General features: G+C 39.4%; 1 long non-coding RNA gene across 1 annotated transcript in view; it reads right to left on the bottom strand.

Moving 5' to 3' along the window:
• The window catches only part of LOC130281971 (uncharacterized), a 42173-nt gene extending 24114 nt beyond the window's left edge, over positions 1-18059 (bottom strand). The window contains exon 1 of the long non-coding RNA XR_008846183.1: positions 17966-18059. This is a non-coding gene — a long non-coding RNA (uncharacterized LOC130281971). The remainder of the gene's footprint in view (positions 1-17965) is intronic.
• Between the last annotated feature and the right edge of the window lie 7571 nt (positions 18060-25630).

The following is a 25630-nucleotide window of genomic DNA, read 5'->3' as shown; positions in this document are numbered from 1 at the left end:
TGGCTGATTTGTAGCAAATGAGATCGAAGTTATTTTTGGGAGGTTCACTTCATCTTAAGTTATAATAATGGAACAGTAAATTGCTATATTTCCAAATTAAGCATGGTTATGTTACCATGTATTAAAACAGTACATTTAACTAAGAATGATGCCATTTGTGTTTTAGATGCAATGGTCACCCACCCAAGTTGTGGAATCACTAAGCCAAAATCTATTTGGACTGTGTCTAAAAGATGCTGTCAGACTCTTAGACTGTGGACTGTGTCTTTGCTCTTCACCAGTGCAAAGAGGTGTGGATTTAGCTGAATAAAGACCACCAGAATAGTTAAAGGTGTACTCCGGCCCTGAGACATCTTATCCCGTATTCACCACCCACCTGTTTGAGCTGCACGCCGCGGTGCCAGCTCACAAACAGCCGGGTGGCGACCACGGGGCCGGAGTATCGTGATGTTAAGACTCCGTCCCCATGTGACGGCCCGCCCCCGCTATGCAATTCTATGGGAGGGGGCATCACGCCCCCTCCCATAGACTTGCATAGCGGGGGCGCGATGTGACGTCACATGGGGGCGGAGTCGTGACATCACGATACTCCGGCCCCGTGGTCGCCACCCGGCTGTTTGTGAGCTGGCACCGCGGCATACAGATCAAACAGGTGGTTGGTGAATACAAGATTGTGCGGGTCCCCAGAGGTGGGACCCCCACGGTGAGAAATCTTATCCCCTATCCTAATTTTTATGCCTCTATCACCTACATTTATAATAAAAATAAATTGTTTCATTACCTCCCAGTGTTAGAAATCCTCTCTGTTGATTGGTGCATCTGCTCATGCAGCCTTGTCCAAGAGTTATCTCCTGTCCATGACTCATGGACAAGCCCGAGGCTGCAGCAAGACAGGTTAGTATCCCAGTAGGTATGGAGTTCCCTAGTGGTGGGATTTTCAGGAGCCATTTTCTTTATTAAATATTCAAAAACTTTTAAACAACCATATTCCAAAAGGTCTTTAAAGGGGTTATCCACCATAAGGTGATTTTAGTACTACCTGGCAGACAGTAATGGACATGCTTAGGTAGGATCTGCACTTGTCTTGGGGCTAAATGGCTATGTTGTAAGATTACCATAATACTGTGGCTAGCTTTTTGTGAACTGATGTTTCTTGTTTGACTTTTTTTTATTTTTTTTTACAGATCCCACAATTCCATTTTTCTCCCTCCCACACATCAGCCACCCCACCCATTGAAACATAAATTAGCTGCATCCATTCAAAAGACCTGTGTTTTTCAATCAGGGTGCCTACAGCTGTTGCATTAGTTGCAGATTGATCTCTCTCCCACCAAACGATCACTCCACCCATTGAAGCAGACAGGCTCCCTGTCATCAGCTGACTAGTGAGGTCAGGTCTCGGCCGCATTCCAACCTGGGAAATATCTGAGAAAAAAATAATTTTGTATGCTGCTAAAAATAAATAGTGGGGTGAAAATCACAGAAAAATTGAGAGAAAACTGTCACACACAGGTACAGACACTATATTATGAACTACACTAACTTTACAGCCCCTGTAGCATAGTCAAATAAAAAAAAAATCCTGGAATACCCCTTTAATTTTCATCAGTAAAAACATATAAAAAGTTTTTGGATCTGACAATGCCTATTTAAATGGGCACTCTCATTAAAACTAATGTTTGCTATTGCACTCCTTATGGTAAATAAAAAATACTTCTAATGCACTTTGCTTAAATAAAAGTGAAGTTTTCTATGCCACTAGGTGTCTCCCTACTTGTCCAGAGCACGTTTCCCCCGTTTTTTGCACATACTTTGGACTCCTGCTGGCCTAGCAGAAGTCCAAAATCAGGAAATGTGGGGGGGGGGTGCAGCTTTATCAAATCAGAGCTCATCTCCCACACTGAACTGCTCTGGGCTGTGTGTAGCAGAGTTAGGGAGGAAGTCCCTGTCTGGCTTCAGATGAAGTCACAGCCTGCTGGGTAATGTCCCTTCCCAGTCAGTGAATCTGAGTGAGACTGAGCAGAAAATACAGAGCAATATCAAGGTAGAAGACTAACAAATAAATAAATAAGTAAACAAACAAATAAATAAATGCAGAGGGTGGTGTATCATGATGGGGGCAGTGAACTGGGAGGATTAAAAAATTTAACAAGATCGTGAGAGGTACTCTTTAAGTATATAAATGGTCCATTCAAAAAATATGGAGAAAAACTGTTCCAGGTAAAACTCCCTCAAAAGACAAAGGGGGCACAGCCTCCGTCTGGAGAAAAAAAGGTTTAGTCTCCAGGAACAACAAGATGTCTTTACCATAAGGACTGTGAATTTATGGAACAGACTACCTCAGTAACTGCTCACAGCCAGAACAGTTAAAGGGATACTCTGCTGAAAACATCTTATACCCTGTGATCTCTGCTGCGGCACCCCTGTCATTCGGTGTACTGAGTGAACTCCACTCCATGCTGGATGACTGGCGATGTCAGCCGCCACACCCCTCCATTCACGTACTAGCCGACACGCCCCCTCCCATAGACATGAATAGAGGGGACGTGGCGTTCCGTGTTCCTGATGCCGACGCTGCCGGCCTGGAGATCGCTGGGGTCTCCAGCTGCGGGACCACTGTGATCTAACATCTTTTTCAAATTTAAGTATTATTAAATTTTTCAGAATTAAAAGAACAAACAACAAAATAAAGTCATATATACATAAGATCAATAAGACAGGCAATTGCAGAGAACTTCAAGGCTTGTAGCAGCAGCGCTGCCAGTTCCAGGCCCGGCACTAGCCTCACCCCCCCCCCTTCCCCCTTCTACCACTACCCCTAAGCACACTCCATAATTTTGCTGACACGTACACCCCCCTCCTCCCCTCACCGTATGCAGACACGCTGCTAATGCCTGCAGCAATGGCCTAGGAGTGAGCGCAGAGGAGGGACCGGATCACCAGCAGGTCTCCTCACTGAACTTCATGGCGGCCGCAGGTGAGTGAGGAGGGGTTAATTTAATTTTGGCTCTGGAGGAGCGGCAGGGGGCTTAATTTAGGGTCCGGTGGAGCGGCAGGGGTGGCCAGGTGGTCGGGTTGCTGTGGCTTAATTTTGGGTCCGGAGAGGGGGGGGGGGGGTTGTCGGTGTTAATTTCGGGTCCGGAGGGGAGGGGGGACGGGGGGGGGTACGTGTTGATTTCGGGTCCGGAGGGGGAGTTTATATTTGGGGTCCAGAGGCAGAGTGTATATATATGATGTGTGTATGTACTGTATGTATGGTGTATGTATGATGTGTGTATGTACTGTATGTATGGTTTATGTATGATGTGTGTGTGGTGTATGAATGATGTGTGTAAGCAACATGTATGTATGTATGATGTGTGGAGATGCATGTAAGCTAGAATGATGTATGTATGATGTGTGGAGATGTATTATGTGGGGGATCTGGAGGTGTTTATGATGTGTTTATGTATGATGTGTGTATGTATGATGTGTATGTATGATGTGTGTGTAATGTGTATGTATGCATTATGCATGTGGGGGGGGCGTGTGTATGTATGATGTGTGTATGTACTGTATGTATGATGTATGAATGATGTGTGTTTATGTACTGTATATATGATGTATGAATGATGTGTGTGTATGTACTGTATGTAAGATGTATGAATGATGTGTGTGTATGTACTGTATATATGATGTATGAATGATGTGTGTGTATGTACTGTATATATGATGAATGAATGATGTGTGTGTGTACTGTATATATGATGTATGAATGATGTGTGTATACACTGTATATATGATGTATGAATGATGTGTGTATGTACTGTATATATGATGTATGAATGATGTGTATGTATGCACTGTATATATGATGAATGAATGATGTGTGTGTACTGTATATATGATGTATGAATGATCTGTGTGTGTGTATGTACTGTATATATGATGTATGAATGATGGGTGTATGTACTGTATATATGATGTATGAATGATGTGTGTGTATGTACTGTATATATGATGTATGAATGATGTGCGTGTATATACTGTATATATGATGTATGAATGATGTGTGTATGTACTGTATATATGATGTATGAATGATGTGTGTGTATGTACTGTATATATGATGTATGAATGATGTGTGTATGTACTGTATATATGATGTATGAATGATGTGTGTGTACTGTATATATGATGTATGAATAATGTGTATGTACTGTATATATGATATATGAATGATGTGTGTATGTACTGTATATATGATGTATGAATGATGTGTATGCACTGTATATATGATGTATGAATGATGTGTGTGTATGTACTGTATATATGATGTATGAATGATGTGTGTATGTACTGTATATATGATGTATGAATGATGTGTGTGTACTGTATCTATGATGTATGAATGATGTGTGTATGTACTGTATATATGATATATGAATGATGTGTGTATGTACTGTATATATGATGTATGAATGATGTGTGTGTATGTGCTGTATATATGATGTATGAATGATGTGTGTGTATGTACTGTATATATGATGTATGAATGATGTGTGTATATACTGTATGTATGATGTATGAATGATATGTGTGTATGTACTGTATGTAAGATGTATGAATGATGTGTGTATGTACTGTATATATGATGTATGAATGATGTGTGTGTGTGTGTATGTACTGTATATATGATGTATGAATGATGTGTGTGTATGTACTGTATATATGATGTATGAGTGATGTGTGTATCTCCTGTATATATGATGTATGAGTGATGTGTGTGTATGAATGGTGTGTGTATGAATGATAGATGTGTGTAAGCAAGATGTATGTATGTGTTTATGTATAATGTATGTGTGTATGATGTGCGTGTATATGTATGTATTATGCTTGTGTGTGTTGGAGTGGCGGGGTGGGGTGGTGAATGGTATAGGGAGGGGGGAAGAGGAGCATCTAGGAGGACTTATGGGTCTGGGAGGAATGGGGGGTTGGAACAGAGGAGCTAGGAGGAGGACAGAGGGGTCTGGAGGAGGACAGGTGTGATTCAGCTAAACTGAGAAGAAACAGTATGTAACAGTATTAGTATTATTATTATGGAGGGATTATTATATTTGGAAGGTATTGTGTGGCAGGGTTATATTCAGAGAGTACAGCGTATAACATGGTTATTTTTGAGGGTTTATATTAAGAGGCACAGTGTGTGGAAGTATTATATTCAGGGGTACAGAGAGTGGCAGTATTTCGTTCATGGGCACCGTGTGGCAGTGTTATATTAAGAGGGTACGGTGTGTGGTAGTATTATATTCAGGATACATTGTGTGGCAGGATTATATTCAGGGGGTACAGTGTGTGGCAGGATTATATTCAGGCAGTACAGTGTGTGGCAGGATTGTATTAAAAGGGAACAGTATGTGGCAGTATTATATTCAGAGAGCACAGTATGTGGCAGGATTATATTCAGGGGTAACAGTAGGTGGCAATATTTTATTCAGGGGGAACAGGAGGTGGCAATTTTATATTCAGGGGGAACAGTAGGTGGCAGTATTATATTCAGGGGGTACAGTGGGTGGCAGTATTATATGCAGGAGGTACAGTGTATGGTAGTTTTATATTCAGGGGATACAGTGTGTGGCAGTATTATATTCAGGGGCACAATGTGTGGCAGTATTATATTCAGGGAATACAGTGTGTGGCAGTATTATATTCAGGGGATACAGTGCGTGGCAGTATTATATTCAGGGGTTGCAGTGGGTGGCAGTATTATATTCAGGGGGTACAATGTGTGTCAGTATTATATTCAGGGGATACAGTGTCTGGCAGTATTATATCCAGGGGGTACAGTGGGTGGCAGTATTATATTCAGGGGGTACAGTGGGTGGCAGTATTATATTCAGGGGATACAGTCTCTGGCAATATTATATTCAGAGGATACAGTGTCTGGCAGTATTATATTCAGGGGGTACAGTAGGTGGCAGTATTATATTCAGGGGGTACAGTAGATGGCAGTATTACATTCAGGGGGGTACAGTGGGTGGCAGTATTATATTCAGGGGGTGCAGTGGGTGGCAGTATTATATTCAGGGGATAAAGTGGGTGGCAGTATTATATTCAGGGGTACAGTGGTTGGCAGTATTATATTCAGGGGTACAGTGGTTGGCAGTATTCAGGGGTACAGTGGTTGGCAGTATTATATTCAGGGGGTACAGCATTTAGCAGAATAATAATGATTATTGTCTTCATACAAAGGATAAGGATCTGCTGACAAAGTGAGAACCTGTGATGTTCTGGTGTCAGACGCTGCAGAGAAGATGGAGCTGGAAGATGTCCTGATGTCTGGACCAGATGGAGAAGAAAAGAAAAGACAATAGAGAAGATGTCACTCAGGTCACTGATATCGCTGTGTATTCTCCTGACTGTCCCATCAGAGTTGTAATCACTTGTTAGTTCTGCAGTGATAATAGGCGATGATGAAGCCTAATCTGTGGCTCTCCAGCTGTTGCAAAGCTACAACTCCTATAATGCCTTAGGCTCTCCAGACATGATGGGAGTTACGACAACACCCCTGAGGAAGTTGCCGACGGGCAACGGAACGCGTGGGTTTTTTGGGTCTTTAGGTGGGCACTTGCCTGGTAACACCTTCACTAACCGTCCTGTGTCACTTCATCATTACTTGCTACATGAGAAATACAGGTTGTATATGGGCTGTTGTGATAAATATAGTGTTATGCGGTAGCTTATTTGTATGACATAGTGACGATATTGATGTACTGTAATAGGCAGGTGCCCTGGGTGGGGTTCCTTTTTTGAGGGGGCTCACCCTGTTTTGTGCTTTGGCTGCTTTAGGCCTGTTTTAAATGTTTTTAAGAATCTTGTCTGTTTTTTTGATTCATGTATTAATAAAGAGTACTTTTTGATATTTATGGGTGTGCGCTGTTTTGCGTGTTTCTTTTTCTTTCTGGATGATGGGAGTTATAGCTTTCCAACAGCTGGAGAGCAACTGGAACCAAGGTGATAGGTGAGGGTCCCAGCAGTTAGACCCCCAGTAGGAAAATGGGCTGCCTATTCTTAAATGCCCGGGAATATTTTTTGTCTGTCCGGCCCTGCCTGTTAGTCACTTATATAGTTGTGTATTCTCCTGACTGTCTTATCAGTGCTGTAGTCACTGATATCTTTGAGTAAGGGGTCGCCCGGGATTGGGAAAGCGGGTCGTCAGGTGATAGCGGGGCCCTGGGCAAATTTTTGCCCTGGGGCCCTGTGGTTTCTAGCTACGCCCCTGATATGTGGCATCTGTGAGCTCCTCCATCCTATGTGGGATATTTCTTGAAGCCAGGAGGTAATTGTCGGTGGGATCACAAATTTCCACAGGTGTGGTATGACCATCCGAGCGGCTTGTAGGAGAAAGTTAATTAGCCTGTATGTGGGTTTAGGTACTGAGGGACGGAGTATAGAGAGCAGGACAGTCTCCGGGGGAAGATCTAGGCATGTGCGATCTAACATCTTATCCCCTATCCAAAGGATAAGATGTTTTCAGCGGAGTACCCCTTTAAGGGCTTTAAAACAGAGTTATATACATTCCTAGAGCAATATAACATTAATGCATATATAGAATCATAGCACCCCCTCCCCTTCATCCTCCCATACCCCTTCCCTTCACTTCTTTGGTTGAACTTGATAGACATATGTCTTTATTCAACGTTACTAACAATGTAACTAGGCATAGCCATCAGCAGGAGTCATAGCTGCAGTGAGGTAATACCTAAGCTCACTCTGTATACAATCTCTGAGAGACATAATGTAAGAGTAATAATTGCCCCTTCATTTAAATGTAATTGTAATTGAAGTTAGAACGTGAATTATCCTGATAAATAAGCAAGGAATTCATTAAAAACAGCTTTGCATTTTATACCGCAGTTTTTTTTATAAACTATTGTTTAGAATATTAGTCATTTCTTCCTTTAATTATGACGGAAAAAAGAGAACACATCTTCATAAAAGGCAAAGAATGAATTAGTAATTAATTCTAAGTTGATGTGTTTATACAACCAAGCGATTCCCACTAATGGATTATTAGTAAATTACCTGCTAGTAATAAAGAAAGTGTTTTCAAAATTACTGATACAATCGTACTCATTATGTTACCAACCTAAATGAAGCAAGGGTGTATTATACAGGTGTTTGCATTACCATTTAATGCAGTGTTTTCCAAACAGTGTGTCTCCGGCAGTAGTAAAATAAAATAAAACCTATATAAATTTGGTATCCTTGTAACCATATGGGCCTACAGAATAAAGATAAAGTGTAATTTTTACCGAAAATTGCACTGTGTAGAAACGGAAGTTCTTAAATTTACAAAATGGAGTGTTTTTTTTTTTTTTTTCAATTTCACCCCACAAATATATATTTTTTGGTTTTGAAGTAGATTTTAGTTGTTAAATGATTGATGTCATTACAAAGTACAATTGGTGGCACAAAAAACATCCCTTACATGGGTCTGTAGGTGCAAAATTGAAAGCGTTATGATTTTTAGAAGGAAAAAATTTAAGTCAAAAATGAAAATTGGCCTGGTCTTTAACCCTTTAACGACATAGGACGTAAATATACGTGATACTTAACGCACTGGTACTTAAATGGTGCTTGCATTATGCGTGGCAGGTCCCGGCTGAGATCAATCAGACCAGAGCAGAAGATCGTCGATAACACTGATCAGTGCTATGCCCTATGCATAGCACTGAACAGTATTAGCATTCAAATGATTGCTATAGATAGTGCCCTATGGGGACATAAAAAGTGTAAAAAGAAAAACGTTAAAAATGTAAAAAGAAAAAAAAGTTAACAAATTTGAAAAGTCCCCTTCCCCAATAAAAATGTATAAACATATTTGGTATCGCCACGTGCGTAAGTGTTCGAACTATGAAAATAATATGTTAATGGCCCATGGAATAAAAAAAACATGTCATTTTTAGTTCTTCTTGTATCTGTCTAGTGTGAATTGGGTTTTAGTAACCTTGACCTGTATGTTGTCTGACCAACAGTTAACTCATTAATCCCCTGCATATCCTGGTCCTGTTTAGCTGTGTTATATTTATCCTGTTATTTCAGTCTTGTTCATGTTATCATATCTTCCATTTATCATTTATGATTGTCAGTATGCTATATATTGTCTTGATATTTCTGTTTGTTGCTATTAAGTATTCCTGCTGTGTATTAGGTATTAGTCCTGTTTGTTGGCTATTGTGTTAACCCCTTGTGTTCTTGATGTGTACCATGACCTTGTACAGTCTCCGTTTATTATTTTGACTCTGATGCCCCAGCTCATTGACGCAGTGTATGGATCGGCTCCAAGTTGTGATTCACTGCTAGGGCGTCTTTGCAAGTAGGCAGGGAAAGTAGCTTTAGGGAAAGATAAGGCACACTTTTCCATGCCCTACGTGACGTTTCATGACACTCAGTCATGACAATATTTTTATGTGGCAAACACGAAATGTAATTGAAATATCTTCAGCCATTTGGGAAGTGATGCTGAAATGTACATAGACACATATACACACAAATGTTGAGTTTTATATATTTATATATTTTTTTAATTTCATCATTAACTTCTAGGATACATTTAGTTTAATATACTGAAAACACATTTTCTATTTCTAGTCAAAATAATTACATGGTTACACATTTTACCACTGGAAAAATATATTGTTTTATATGTTTCTATAGCATTTTGGTGCTTTTATAGGACATAAATCGCCATCATATACATCAAGCATCTCCATTCTGTCAGTGCATGCTGAGTTATATTTTAACAACAGCTGGAAACTCACAGGTTGGAGAACCCTAATATACATGTGGGCCTCTAAGATATTGTAGTATTTTATTGTAATAGTTCTATATTATGTTTTTGATGTTTTCTGTTTTTATTGTTTGATTGTTTTTCTCTATGCATTGTTGAGAGATATCCTGCTGTTGCCACCATCAACATTGGTGGATTTGTTCTCATTATGTGTTTATATTTAGTCTATTGAATGAATAATGATTTCCTTCTGTATACATTAACCTCCACAGCACTGCTCATTCATACATGAATACCCAATTAAGTATTACATATTACTATTAAATAAGTTAAACAGGCTATTCATATGTTGTTATGTAAATGAACAGAGCTGCAAGGTGTTCTAAGGAAGAATTCATTGTGTTGATGGAATCCAAGAGATAGGGTTTTTTTTTTTCTCCCAGCACAAAGTACAAAATAAAAACAAAAAGCAACTGAAAATTAAGAAAAAAATAACAACACATTCCACACAGTGTTACTTTTCATCTATTGCTTAAAATTTTAGGCACCACTCACCATCCATGATGACAACGAAGCCGCATACCAGCATACAAGGTGTTACTATTATACTGTTACTGGCCAAACCCTTATCCTTAGACCAGTATTGCTAATACTAGAAGGGATAAATAATACTGCCACACCATGACCACACATTGGCACAACACAGTGAATAATACTGCTCCACTGTTAGTAAAGAGAACACATTGGAAAACATTCCAGTTTTCCCAAAGTAACTAATCAGAGCTCAGGTTTCCCCTTTAGGTAGATAGTGTTGCTCACGAATATTCGCAATTCGAATATTCGTTGCGAATATCGCATATTCGGGAATTTGCGAATATTACGAATTTCGCAATTAAAATTCGCTATTATGAATATTCGTCTTTTTCTCAAACTGTTTTAAAAACTGTATATAAGGAAAAAAAGGGGGGGTACCAAATGCCTCTAGACTAATACCATAAAATGGTACATGATGATGGAATTACAGAAAAAATAATAAATCGGACTGTGCTTCACTTTAAATGATGTACAAATTTAATAAAAAATACAAATAAGACATAAAATAAATAATGCAAATCTAATACATAAATGCCTCCTACCACAGGGCCCTTGTGGGGAGGTATGATATTAGAATACAAAGCATATATTAAAATTTTTTTAAAAATAGAGCATGTGAATTACGTTCTACCGCTATCCCAATATATTGCAAACCGACATAGTGTACTTTTGTGCGGTACACTCCGTTCTCATGTGATTTAGAACAGTTCACAAAGTGATATAGTTACCAACTCCTAAGGGTGGTTTTGGCTGGACGTCCGAGAGATGGATATATGAGGGCTGTGTCCAGCGCTAGCGTGCGCTTACGGTGACGGGCCCGGATGCCACAGGCCAAAAAGGTCACCGGTCACGGAGTAATTGCAGGCTCGATGGCAGATGTAGTGGAGGCTGTGTCCAGCGCTGGCATGCGCTTGCGGTGACGGGCCCGGTTGCCGCAGGCCGAAGAGAAGTCACCGGTCACGGAGTGGCTCCGGAGATGGAGATATACTCGGAGATAGATGGATCTTGCTCCGGAAACAAGGAAAGGAAAGCCTCGTGGAAGATCTCTCGGCGTCTGGTGGAATGGCGGATGAATTACAGCCAGGTGTAAGATCAGCAGATGATGGAGTTGTGTCGGAGGTAAATGATGGCGGTTTGTGGATTGCGGTAGTCATGCGATAAATATTTCTTTCTCTAGACGCGTTTCAGGGTACTTTATATATGACCCTTTCCTCAGTAGAGATATCTTTAACAGTGAAGCTCAAAGTCCTTTTATACATGTTGCCTGTCTAATTGTTACAGGTGTGTTTCTGTTTAGATCTTCCGCAAATAGCGGAATGGAATGGGAAACATAGGGTTGTTTCATCTTGATAAAGCAGTGTTCACATTTAGAATCAGTATGTATGCGTTCTTATTTAAATATAGTATTATATATATTATAAACATTGGAATGGTACATATAGCATACAGTAAGATGTACAGATAAAGTGTATAATACTAAGATAGAGATATTGACAAAAATGAAAATAAATAAAAATAATAATAATAATGAATGTAAAAATAAAAAATAAATAAATAAATAAAGAATAATAAATGTAAAAATAAGGATGATAATATAAAAAATATAATATAGAAGTAGAAATAAATGAAAATAAAAATAAAAATAAGATTAGAAATAAAATAGAAAAATACAAAAAATGGGGTAATAAATAAAAGGATATAAAATAAATATAAAATAGGTGCATAAGAAAAATAAAATGCTATAGATTTACATGGAAATAATTAGTATACAAAGAAGGTTGAAGGATGGCCAGTCACGCAGAACAAAGATAGAGTCTATCTTTGTTCTGCGTGACTGGCCATCCTTCAACCTTCTTGTATACTAATTATTTCCATGTAAATCTATAGCATTTTATTTTTCTTATGCACCTATTTTATATTTATTTTATATCCTTTTATTTATTACCCCATTTTTTGTATTTTTCTATTTTATTTCTAATCTTATTTTTATTTTTATTTTCATTTATTTCTACTTCTATATTATATTTTTTATATTATCATCCTTATTTTTACATTTATTATTCTTTATTTATTTATTTATTTTTTATTTTTACATTCATTATTATTATTATTTTTATTTATTTTCATTTTTGTCAATATCTCTATCTTAGTATTATACACTTTATCTGTACATCTTACTGTATGCTATATGTACCATTCCAATGTTTATAATATATATAATACTATATTTAAATAAGAACGCATACATACTGATTCTAAATGTGAACACTGCTTTATCAAGATGAAACAACCCTATGTTTCCCATTCCATTCCGCTATTTGCGGAAGATCTAAACAGAAACACACCTGTAACAATTAGACAGGCAACATGTATAAAAGGACTTTGAGCTTCACTGTTAAAGATATCTCTACTGAGGAAAGGGTCATATATAAAGTACCCTGAAACGCGTCTAGAGAAAGAAATATTTATCGCATGACTACCGCAATCCACAAACCGCCATCATTTACCTCCGACACAACTCCATCATCTGCTGATCTTACACCTGGCTGTAATTCATCCGCCATTCCACCAGACGCCGAGAGATCTTCCACGAGGCTTTCCTTTCCTTGTTTCCGGAGCAAGATCCATCTATCTCCGAGTATATCTCCATCTCCGGAGCCACTCCGTGACCGGTGACTTCTCTTCGGCCTGCGGCAACCGGGCCCGTCACCGCAAGCGCATGCCAGCGCTGGACACAGCCTCCACTACATCTGCCATCGAGCCTGCAATTACTCCGTGACCGGTGACCTTTTTGGCCTGTGGCATCCGGGCCCGTCACCGTAAGCGCACGCTAGCGCTGGACACAGCCCTCATATATCCATCTCTCGGACGTCCAGCCAAAACCACCCTTAGGAGTTGGTAACTATATCACTTTGTGAACTGTTCTAAATCACATGAGAACGGAGTGTACCGCACAAAAGTACACTATGTCGGTTTGCAATATATTGGGATAGCGGTAGAACGTAATTCACATGCTCTATTTTTAAAAAATTTTTAATATATGCTTTGTATTCTAATATCATACCTCCCCACAAGGGCCCTGTGGTAGGAGGCATTTATGTATTAGATTTGCATTATTTATTTCATGTCTTATTTGTATTTTTTATTAAATTTGTACATCATTTAAAGTGAAGCACAGTCCGATTTATTATTTTTTCTGTAATTCCATCATCATGTACCATTTTATGGTATTAGTCTAGAGGCATTTGGTACCCCCCCCCTTTTTTTCCTTATATATTATTTTGTACTAGTATTTTTTTTGGTGTAAATACTTTCCATTTAGCCTCGATTAATTTATATTGTGAGCTGCACATACCCCAATTTTTTTTCGATTTTGTTTTAAAAACTGAGCACATTGTAGGGATCTCCTTCGACTGATAAATGCAATGCTTGTATCATTTCATTAAAGACCCAGGGATGAGACTGAGAGGCGAAAGGTTTATGCATGCGCATATTCGCATTGCGAATATTCGCAATACGAATATTCGCAATGCGAATATTCGTGGAAATTCCGCCCTACTTATGCCTGTGAGCCAATGAGAGTTCTGCAAGCACAGATCTCAACAACGTCCCTAGCAATGTCCCTCGCATGATGTTATAGCGCGCATGCGCAGACGAGCGAAATTTCGCTATTAATTTCGCAATAGCGAAATTTAGCAATTCAAAAAAAACGTCACAAATATAACGAATATTCAAATTTCACGAATAAGGGACTAATATTATTCCTCATATTCGCGAAATATCGCAAATTCGAATATGTCATATGCCGCTCATCACTATAGTATACTCCTACAAAGAACAATCCGCAAAATACGGTAAATGCTACCCAATTAAGCATATATCCTACAAAAAATTGGTAGACTCAACAAAAATGGTCATGATAATCCCATATTCTTTATTGTGACAATAAACACATTACATTTAAAAAACATATAATTACACAGAACAACAACAGGAATATAATGCCCACAGGTATTTGGTGGAATATACTGGCTGGAGAAAGAAAACTTGTATATTTTTCTCCCAGGACTGATAAAAGAGAAGGTACAAATGCTGAGTATGGATAAAATGTAAAAGGGGTGGGGCTGGGGGAGAAAGTGCTGTAATCAGGCCCAAAACTTAGTGTTCAATAACAAAGTGCATAAGTGCAACAGTAGCAGCCAGAAAATGCATGCCACATAGGCCATACAGTACAATATTGCACACCCCCTGAAAGCCACCATCCACCCTCCAAAGCTGAACCAGTTAGCAGCAAAGAAAACCCAAACCCGCAGTAAGGTGCATACAGTGCCAGTCCTACCAGTACCACCCTCTACCTGTGCGCATGCAGAACGTTTCCTTATCACTATAGGTAGAATGACATGCACAGTAAATGGATAGGTATCACCCAGTAGGCAGGTGTCCCCCAGTAGGTAGTCACCCACACAGTAGGTAGATGAATATGTTCATTCTCTGTGCGAAACAATTTCTGCGGCGGAATTGTCAGCCACTGTTCCTCTGTGTGAACGGGTCACACGGAAGACCCATTCACACCGATGGTAATGTTCACTGCGCAGAATTCCAAAGTGTGAATGTTCCCTTAATTTCTCAGCCTGTTTGTTTTGTTAATTGTTTTTTTTTTTTTTGTATGTATGCATTATTTAGGTTGTTACCAACATCTGGTGAAAATGTCTTGTTAATTGTTCCGTTACAAATATATTTAGTGAGAAAAATGGTGATGTGTTCAATACTTATTTTACCCACTGTATGAGCTCATCAAAACTGCTAGTGGTGTGTCTATTTATAAGCTTATTGTTGACAGTTTCCAATAGCAACAAATAGAATTACAAATCCTGCTCTGAAGTATAACCCAGACTGTAACTTAGGTTTAATAAAGGGTAAATAATGGAATATATTGTAAAAGTGAATTCATTTCAGATTAACTATATAAAAAACTGTTAATGTTATTCTAAACACACCCTTCATACCCTTTACCGTTTCCTTTCCTGTTTTTTGTTTAGTTTTTTTAAGTTTTCTCAATCTACCCATACCATTGTCAGTCTTGATTCAATAAAAAAGGATATGATTATATGGCACCCAAATAACTTGTAACAGAATAATTTGCCAAAAACATTAAAAAAAATGAAATATCCTCAGCTAAACTATAGGTCTTTAGTGAGTGAAGAGAAGAGCAGTTGTTAATGTGCGATTGCCTGGCCCACAACTCTGTTAATGGGTCTATTTTTTGTATTGCTGCTGGATTCTAATGCATGAACCCCTGTGTTGAATGCTAGAAGAAAATGCCTTTTTACTGCCAAGTCCTGTAAAACATTTCTTTGTGAATTGAACGGCTCTTTATTTCTATGACAACCAAGACTGCTGGATGTCTACAGAAATAAAATCCTACTTGCCTTCACTGAACATGCCTTAAGGGTGCCTGTCATTTCGGGTGACTTTTTCAGGATAAGCTGTCCTGTGTGTCTATATAAGTAGAAATTAGCAAATTTTTGAAAAAATCGATTCGGACGATTCTCCGAATTTAACGGAAAAACTTGGTTTGTTCAAATTTATTTGCGGCAAATCTGTATTAAAAATGGCTATTTCTGGCCTACAGAGAGCCTCAATAGGGGTGTAGAACACTTTGCCTTGCAATAACACACATAGGGTGAGTGCTGGGTTAGTGAAATACAGTCATGGCCGTAAATGTTGGCACCCTTGACATTTTTCAAGAAAATCAAGTGTTTCTCACAGAAAAGGATTGCAGTAACACATGTTTTGCTATACACATGTTTATTCCCTTTGTGTGTATTGGAACTAAACCAAAAAAGGGAGGAAAAAAGCAAATGGGACATAATGTCACACCAAACTCCAAAAATGGGCTGGACAAAATGATTGGCACCCTTTCAAAATTGTGGAAATATAACATTGTTTCAAGCATGTGATGCTCCTTTAAACTCACCTGGGGTAAGTAACAGGTGTGCGCAATATAAAAATCACACCTGAAAGCAGATAAAAAGGAGAGAAGTTCACTTAGTCTTTGCATTTTGTGCCTGTGTGCGCCACACTAAGCATGGACAACAGAAAGAGGAGAGAACTGTCTGAGGACTTGAGAACTAAAATTGTGGAAAAACATCAACAATCTCAAGGTTACAAGTCCATCTCCAGAGATCTAGATTTGCCTTTGTCCACAATGCACAACATTCACAAGACGTTTGCAACCCATGGCACTGTAGCTAATCTCCCTGGGCATGGATGGAAGAGAAAAATTGATAAAAGGTGTCAATGCAGGATAGTCCGGATGGTGGATAAGCAGCCTCAAACAAGTTCCAAAGATATTCAAGCTGTCCTGCAGGCTCAGGGAGCATCAGTGTCAGAACGAACTATCCATCGACATTTAAATGAAATGAAACACTATGGCAGGAGACCCCGGAGAGCCCCACTGCTGATACAGGGATGTAAAAAAGCAAGACTACATTTTGCCAAAATGAACTTTAGTAAGCCAAAATCCTTCCGGGAAAATTTTTGGGTAAAGCACATCATTCTACTGAACGGAATGATGCCCACAAAGAAAAAACACAGTACCAACAGTGAAATATGGAGGAGGTTCAATGATGTTTTGGGGTTGTTTTGCTGCCTCTGGCACTGGGTGCCTTGAATGTGTACAAGGCATCATGAAATCTGCGGATTACAAACAGATTTTTGGTCACACTGTACAGCCCAGTGTCAGAAAGCTGGATTTGCGTCCAAGATCTTGGGTCTTCCAGCAGGACAATGACCCCAAAGATACATCAAAAAGCACCCAGAAATGGATGGCAACAAAGCGCTGGAGAGTTCTGAAGTGGCCAGCAATGAGTCAGATCTAAATACCATTGAACCCCTGTTGAGAGGTCTTAAAATTGCTGTTGCGCCCTTCCAATAAGAGAGACCTGGAGCAGTTTGCAAAGAAAGAGTGGTCCAACATTCCAGCTGAGAGGTGTAAGAAGCTTACTGATGGTTAGAAGAAGAGACTGATTTCAGTAATTTTTTTCCAAAGGGTGTGCAAACAAATATTAAGTTAAGGGTGCCAATAATTTTGTCAAGCCCATTTTTGGAGTATGGTGTGACATTATGTCCAAATAGCTTTTTTCCTCCCTTTTTGGTTTATTTCCTATTCACACAAAGGGAATAAACATGTGTATAGCAAACCATGTGTTACTGCAATCCTTTTCTGTGAGAAATACTTAATTTTCTTGAAAAATTTCAGGGGTGCCAACATTTACGGCCATGACTGTAATGCTATTATTCAGTATGGCATGCAGATAAGAGGCGTCGCTATTAGAATCACTGTTGCAGTGCAGCACAATGACAGAGCCTAGAGGTGGCATCAGTATGAGGAGACCATAAAGTGGCTGAATGACCCAGCCTGGAGGTGGCAACAGCCTAATGAGACCATAGGGCCTCACAATTGAAAAGAATAAATATATTTTTTAACATTTAAATTTAAGATTTCAAATAGATGTACCTAAAAAGTTTTATTTAATGATGACAGGTAGACACAAGGTATTTATCTCATCCCCCTTCCCCAGTAGGAAGTGAACTTACCTCCAAAGGCTCTTCTCCCAGAACAGCAGCTGCCCAGGTCCTAACTCCTTTGCTCTGGTGCATTCGGCACTGACCTCATAGACACAGATTATTATTTAAAAAAAAAAAGAAACAGAACATAAATTAAAAACAGATTCCCTAGGAACACTAGGACTTCATGAACAAGGTGATCTACTGTAAGTGTCTTTACATTGGAGTAATGAAGGGTTAAAGGGATATTCCAGGCCAAAACTTTTTTTATATATATCAACTGGCTCCGGAAAGTTAAACAGATTTGTAAATGACTTCTATTAAAATATCTTAATCCTTCCAATAGTTATTAGCTTCTGAAGTTTTCTGTCTAACTGCTCAATGGTGATGTCACGTCCCAGGAGCTGTGCATGATGGGAGAATATCCCCATGGGAACTGCACAGCTCCCGGGATGTGAGTCATCAGAGAGCAGTTAGACAAAAAACAACAACTCAACTTCAGAAGCTAATAACTATTGGAAGGATTAAGGTTTTTTAATAGAAGTAATTTACAAATCTATACAATAGTGAAGTAGAAAATCCAGGCACTGCACTATGGGCATAAAAGGATCAGACAATGATCAGAGTCTCTAGATGCAATTCACACCATGCGGCAAACTCAAGTCTATCTCCGATAAGGTGCTGTACATAGGGGTGCTGACTTATGAATGTCCAAGTGGTACATATTAAATCACATACGAAGAAGTCAGAAATAAAGTCGCACTCACCCGAGTATTCAGCAAAGTGGTAGCTTTTATTGCATATATTCGGAAGTGAACAAACAAAAGTTCATGGCGGGGAGCGAGAGTCAGCCAACCCTCTTGACACGGGACACACCTGTGGGAGCGACTAGTTTCGAGTCACGTGATGGACGCTTCTTCCGGCTCTGGTACGTCCCTCACAGGGAATGACCCTCTTCTTATCCTAACAGGTGTAGGTAGCCATGGAAACTGAGAAACACAGTGCTATGTACCATAGCCATTAAAAACATTAGGATACAAAAAGAAAAAGTTAAAACCAATGAGATAAAATGTGACTTACAAAAATGCAGAAAAATCATTGCGTTCATTTAAACCCAAATTGCCGGTGGCATTTAATCTAACTATCCAGAGGGCTTCTCTACGTAAAAGATAGTTATCTTTATTTATATCGGACGGGAAGCTGGTATTCCTTTCTAATTCTGCAAATTTTTGTCCCTCAGATGATATTTAGAGATTCGCTGGTGTCTGGTATTGTGCCAAGGGACTGGCGCAAGGCGAATGTGGTGCCAATCTTCAAAAAGCGCTCTCGGTCTTTCCCAGGAAACTATAGACCGGTAAGTCTAACGTGCATTGTGGGTAAATTGTTTGAAGGACTTATAAGGGATTACATACAGGAATACATAGGGGATAATTGTATTATAAGTGATAGCCAGCATGGGTTTACTAAGGATAGAAGTTGTCAAACCAATCTAATTTGCTTTTATGAAGAGGTGAGTAGAAGCCTTGACAGAGGAATGGCTGTGGATATAGTGTTTCTGGATTTTGCTAAAGCATTTGATACTGTCCCTCATAGACGTCTGACAGGTAAGTTAAGGTCTTTGGGTTTGGAAATTTTAGTTTGTAACTGGATTGAACACTGGCTCATGGATCGTACCCAGAGAGTGGTGGTGAATAATTCGTACTCTGATTGGTCCCCGGTAATTAGTGGTGTACCCCAAGGTTCTGTACTGGGCCCGCTGTTGTTTAATTTATTTATCAATGATATAGAGGATGGCATTAACAGCTCTGTTTCTATCTTTGCAAATGACACCAAGCTTTGTAGCACAGTACAGTCTATAGAAGATGTGTATAGGTTACAAGATGACTTGGATAGACTAAGTGTCTGGGCATCCACTTGGCAAATGAGGTTCAATGTGGATAAATGTAAAATTATGCATCTGGGTACTAATAACCTGCATGCATCGTATGTCTTAGGGGGGATTAAACTGTCAGAGTCACTGGTAGAGAAGAATCTGGTTGTACTTGTAGATCACAGACTACAGAATAGCATGCAATGTCAGGCTGCTGCTTCCAAAGCCAGCAGGATATTGTCATGTATAAAAAGAGGCATGGACTCGAGGGACAGGGACATAATACTCCCCCTTTATAAAGCATTGGTACGGCCTCACCTGGAATATGCTGTTCAGTTTTGGTCACCTGTCCATAAAAGGGACACTGTGGAGCTGGAAAGGGTGCAGAGACGCGCGACTAAACTAATATGGGGCATGGAACATCTTAGCTATGAGGAGCGGTTAAAGGAGTTACAATTGTTTAGTCTTGAGAAGAGACGTTTAAGGGGGGATATGATAAACGTATATAAGTATATTAATGGCCCATACAAAAAATATGGAAAAAAACTGTTCCAGGTTAAACCCCCCCAAAGGACGAGGGGGCACTCCCTCCGTCTGGAGAAGAAAAAGTTTAGTCTTAAGGGGCGACACGCCTTCTTTACCGTGAGAACTGTGAACTTATGGAACAGTCTACCTCAGGAACTGGTAACATCAGGAAAAATTAACAGCTTTAAAACAGGATTAGATACATTCCTGGAACAAAATAACATTAATGCTTATGAAGAAATATAAAATCCCATCCCTTCCCCAATATCGCGCCACACCCCTACCCTTTAATTCCCTGGTTGAACTTGATGGACATATGTCTTTTTTCGACCGTACTAACTATGTAACTATGTAACTATTTACATGGCATTCAGGCATATGTGAAAGTAGTCGAGGGACTCCCTTGCCGCTTCTGAGGGAATACCAGTGTTCTCTAATACGGGTACATAGTTTACGTTTGGTTTTGCCCACGTAGAAAAATCCACATGGGCAAATAATACAGTAAACTACATGAGTGGATTGACATGCTATAAACTGATTAACAAAAACATTATTTCCTCCAATAATGAAATTCCGTTTGGCAAGATTGTGGTGACAAAACTTGCAATTACGGCAGGGAAAGTTGCCGTTTGGTTCTGTTCTGCTAATCCAGTTTCTTTTAGTAGCCTTTTTATTTTGATTCTTTTTAATAAAGTCTCCTATGGTGGTGGATCTCCTAAATGTAATAATCGGTCTCTCTTTTGCTTTGGGACCTAATTCATTATCTTGTGAAAAGAAAAACCAATTGTCAACAATACTTTTCTTTATAATGTTGTTAATGGGTGAGTTCGCAAATGAAAAGACGATTTTATTGTCGTTGCTATTAGTAACCATGTTGGTGTTTCTTTTGATTTTGGGGGTGAGTAAATCTCTCCGTGTTTTTTGTTCTGGTCTGGTTAAGGCTTTATCTAAGATTACTTGAGGATAACCTCTATTTTTCAGTCTATCAAATAATTCTATTGATTGTTCTTTGTATTTAGTGTAATCGCTGTTTATTCTTTTTAAGGGCAATAATTGACTATATGGAATATTGTTTTTGATATGAGCTGGATGAGAACTATTGTAGTGCAGAATAGAATTTTTCGCAATAGGTTTTCTAGTAGGTTAGCTAGTAGTAATGAGGGAATTATTCTCTATGGATTATTTAACATCAAGGAATTCCAATTTTTCTCCCCCATAGACGCTAGTAAATAGCATATTGACAGTATTGTGTACATTTAGATATTCTATGAAGGAAGAAAAATCGGTTTCTGTCCCCTCCCAAACTATAAGAATATTGTCTACATAACGTAGAAAAAACTTTATATTGTGGATAAAAGGGTTAGTGGAAGAAAAAAAATCAAACTTTGTTCCATAATTGCCCAAAAAATATTTGCATAGGAACATGATACAGGAGAGCCCCTGGCCGTGCCATGGGCTTGCCTGTACCATCTTTCCTCGCAAGTGAAAACATTATTTTGGAGAACAAAAAGTAAGGCTTCACAGAAAAATTTTACAAAAGATTCGGATTTTCCTGCATTAGACAAAAAGGTCCTCATAGCCTGTATACCCGCGCCGTGGGGAATGCGGGTATATAGACTTTCTATATCAATTGCTGTCAGTTTATAGTTGTCTTGCCAAATAAAGTTATCAAAAGCAGTGAGTAATTCCCCAGAGTCTTTTAACAGAGTATACCTTTTAGAAGTGGAGCTATCAACCATTCTAGGTAGCTAGACAGGTATTTGGTGGGCGCTCCTATTCCTGCCACAATGGGCCTACCTGTAGGATTATGTGTGCTTTTATGCATTTTGGGTAGGATGTACATTTTGGCTGGTTTGGGATTGGCAGGTATAAGTTTTTCCGCTGTTTTCAGTGATATAATCGAGTATTCAACGTGTCGCCTAAGGAGGGAGCGGAGGCCGTCAATAATTTTACGAGTAGGATTTTCTTTTAGTAGGGTATAAGTATATCTGATAGATGTCTATTGATTTCTTTATCATAAGCTATTTTACTCTAGACAACTACCGCTCCTCCCTTATTGGCACGTGTTATATGTAGATGGTCCTGCTTGCTGAGCCAAGTAAGAGCCCTTTTTTCTTTTTCTGTGAGATTAGTTTGAGGAGGGGGGTATAGAAGTGCTGAGATATCCCTAATGACTGCTTTTTGAAACAAGTCCAAATTACTCCCCGGTATAATTTTGGGGTTAAAATTGGACTTGTTTCCACCAGAAAAGTATCTATGGTGTGCAATTGCTGCAGTAACATTAGTAGGATGTTCTCTTTCATCCATTAAATCACTAAGCATCTCTGCAATATTTTTATCCTCTGTAGAAAATTCTTTTGCTACACTAAAACCCAATTGTGATATAATGCATGGATTTTCACCCTCCAGGCTTTTTTTTCTCTGCTGTGCTCTTATCTTTATTAGTGTTTTTATTTCCAAAACATTTTTTAAGGTTGATCTTTCTTAGGGCCTTATGTAAATCTACTTCAAACTGCTCTCTGTTGAATTCATCATGCAATCCGTAATTTAGTCCTTTTGAGAGAACGGATATGCAGTCATTGTCCAGAATAGTGTCAGTGAGATTAATGACATTGTCCGGTTCTCTTATGTTTGCCAGCTGATCGCCTTTCTCTTCACTTGTTGAGTGGGTTGGCTTTTTCTTCTTGCCCCTTCCCCTCCTTGTGCGTCTCGAGTCCCCCCTAAAGGGAGTGCAGCGGTATTGTTGGGAGCGGATTTAGATGTATGAGGTTCACTGTCTTCAGATAGACTTGAATCTGACTCCCCATACACATTTATACTGAGGAAGGGGTCGGAGGTTCATGTTTCCCAGCACCCCGAAACGCGTTTAGGAATCTGGCACTGTTCACACAGCTATTACCATCTGCAAACTTATATGTTTTTGGCAACAGAGGAGTTAAATCAGCTTCATTACGCCCTGCCTGGCCGCAACCACACCATCAATCAGATCGCACAACCTGTACCTCCTGTTATCCAAGCTTCCACGTGGGACGCCATCCCCGGACCTTCTACCGCTCCCGACGTACCATCACCGCCAGACCCGTTGTCGCTCCCGAGCCGACTGACACTCCTGCCGGAGTGTCAGACCAGTGCCATCTGTAGTAAGCCGGGTAGCGAGAGAGGTCCCCAGCGCTGAATTCTGCTGCATGCTCCTCCGCCATCGGAGCCCACAGTACGCAACATCTATTTGCGCCCCCCTGCCAACGGGGCTGCTAAAGGAGACGTAAAAATCAGTGCCCCCCCTCTCCATATTGGGGCATACGAGGAATACAAGGCTGCGATCCATTCACTAAAATCCATCAAGCCAGAAGCAGTGGTGAGAGATACTCTATATCATTCATTCTTTTTGATCACTGACTTTTTGTTACATTGACTTTATGTTACAAATTTATTCTGCCACAAAACCGAATATCTATCCATACCTTTTGGGGATTTTATTATTTTTCATTTGCAGATTTATGGACTTATTGAAACATTAATTCAGTTTTATATTTTTTATATTCTATTTCGGATATCCCACTAGGGCCCAGTGGGATTTTCATTAGACAGTGCCAGTTTAATGTGTTACTTTGTCTTTGTTTTATATATTTATATTTTGTAATCTGAATTAAAAAATAATTTCTGATTAACGCTGTTACAATCTATTATTGCCCACATCACTATGCACCACTGGTGAGGTCCTAGAGGCATAAGCTATAGATTTCAATTGATATTTATTATTGTTGCCGGTGGGGTCCGGCTTTAGCTTTGATTGCCTCGGTCCTTCTGTTGTGAGCTGCACCTAATTTTAAGTTTTGAATCCAACTCTGTTGTAAGAAAATCTGTGGACCTTTTTTTGCAGTAGTTAGGTCCTGATTTATTTCTTGTATTCCTTTTCCCTTGCGGTTTTTGTCTGATGGTGTTCACATTTTTCCAAGAAAAAACGTGTCCATTTTTAAAGTCGGATTTGTCGCGGACATATTTTTCCCGCTTTTGTTCTTTGATTTCAATTTGCAGTGTAGCCAGTTTTTTTTCCAATGCTTTCATAGATGCATCAAATTTTACTTCTGTCAATCGCGTTTTTAGTGCGTTTTTCGCTTTACATAGTTCTTCTACAGTTTCCTCATATTCCATTTCGTTTTTTTGCAGAACAATTGCTTGTAACTTAAGAAAATGTTCAAGATATGCCTGTTCCCAAGCTGATACAAAAGCTCTATCTTCAGTAAATTGTGAAGGTGGTCTGTATGCACGTAGACCTCTTGGAACTCGATTCCCTTCCACATAGGCTTTTAATTAGTGTTGAGCGGCATAGGCCATATTCGAATTCGCGAATATTCGCGAATATATGGACGAATATTCGTCATATATTCGCGAATATTCGTGTTTTATTTTCGCATATGCAAATATTCGCGTATGCGGAAAATAGCATATGCGAAAATTTGTATATACGAAAACCTGCACAAGCAAACAATTCGCATATGCGAAGATTAGCATATGCATATGTTCGCATATGCGAAAATTCGCGCACCAGTCTCACACAGTAGTATTAGAGCCTTCTTTACACCAAGCTGGAAGCAGAGAGGGACGATCACTGTTATGTGTACTGTGAAAAAAAAAAAAAAAAAAAAACGAATATTCGTAATTACGAATATATAGTGCTATATTCGTGAATATTCGCGAATTCGCGAATATGCGATATTCGCGAATAAAATTCGTATTGCGAATATTCGCGAGCAACACTACTTTTAATGATTGAATAGTCCAGTATAGTCGGATCTCTTTTTCACCAAGGGAATGCACCTTATATTCTAAATTCTTATCCGTTTAAATGAACGCAATGATTTTTCTGCATTTTTGTAAGTCACATTTTATCTCATTGGTTTTAACTTTTTCTTTTTGTATCCTAATGTTCTTAATGGTTATGGTACATAGCACTGTGTTTCTCAGTTTTCATGGCTACCTACACCTGTTAGGATAAGAAGAGGGTCATTACCTGTGAGGGACGTACCAGAGCCGGAAGAAGCGTCCATCACGTGACACGAAACTAGTCGCTCCCACAGGTGTGTCCCACGTCAAGAGGGTAGGCTGACTCTCGCTCCCCGCCATGAACTTTTGTTTGTTCACTTCCGAATATATGCAATAAAAGCTACCACTTTTGTCACGATTCGGCTGGCTGGATGTGGATCCTCTGTGTCAGCGAGGGATTGGCGTGGACCGTGTCGGTGGACCGGTTCTAAGATGCTACTGGTATTCACCAGAGCCCACCGCAAAGCGGGACGGTC

Source organism: Hyla sarda, chromosome 7 (assembly GCF_029499605.1).
Source record: "Hyla sarda isolate aHylSar1 chromosome 7, aHylSar1.hap1, whole genome shotgun sequence".
In the NCBI taxonomy this organism is placed as follows: Eukaryota; Metazoa; Chordata; class Amphibia; order Anura; family Hylidae; genus Hyla; species Hyla sarda.
This window is presented reverse-complemented; position numbering and strand designations above follow the sequence as displayed.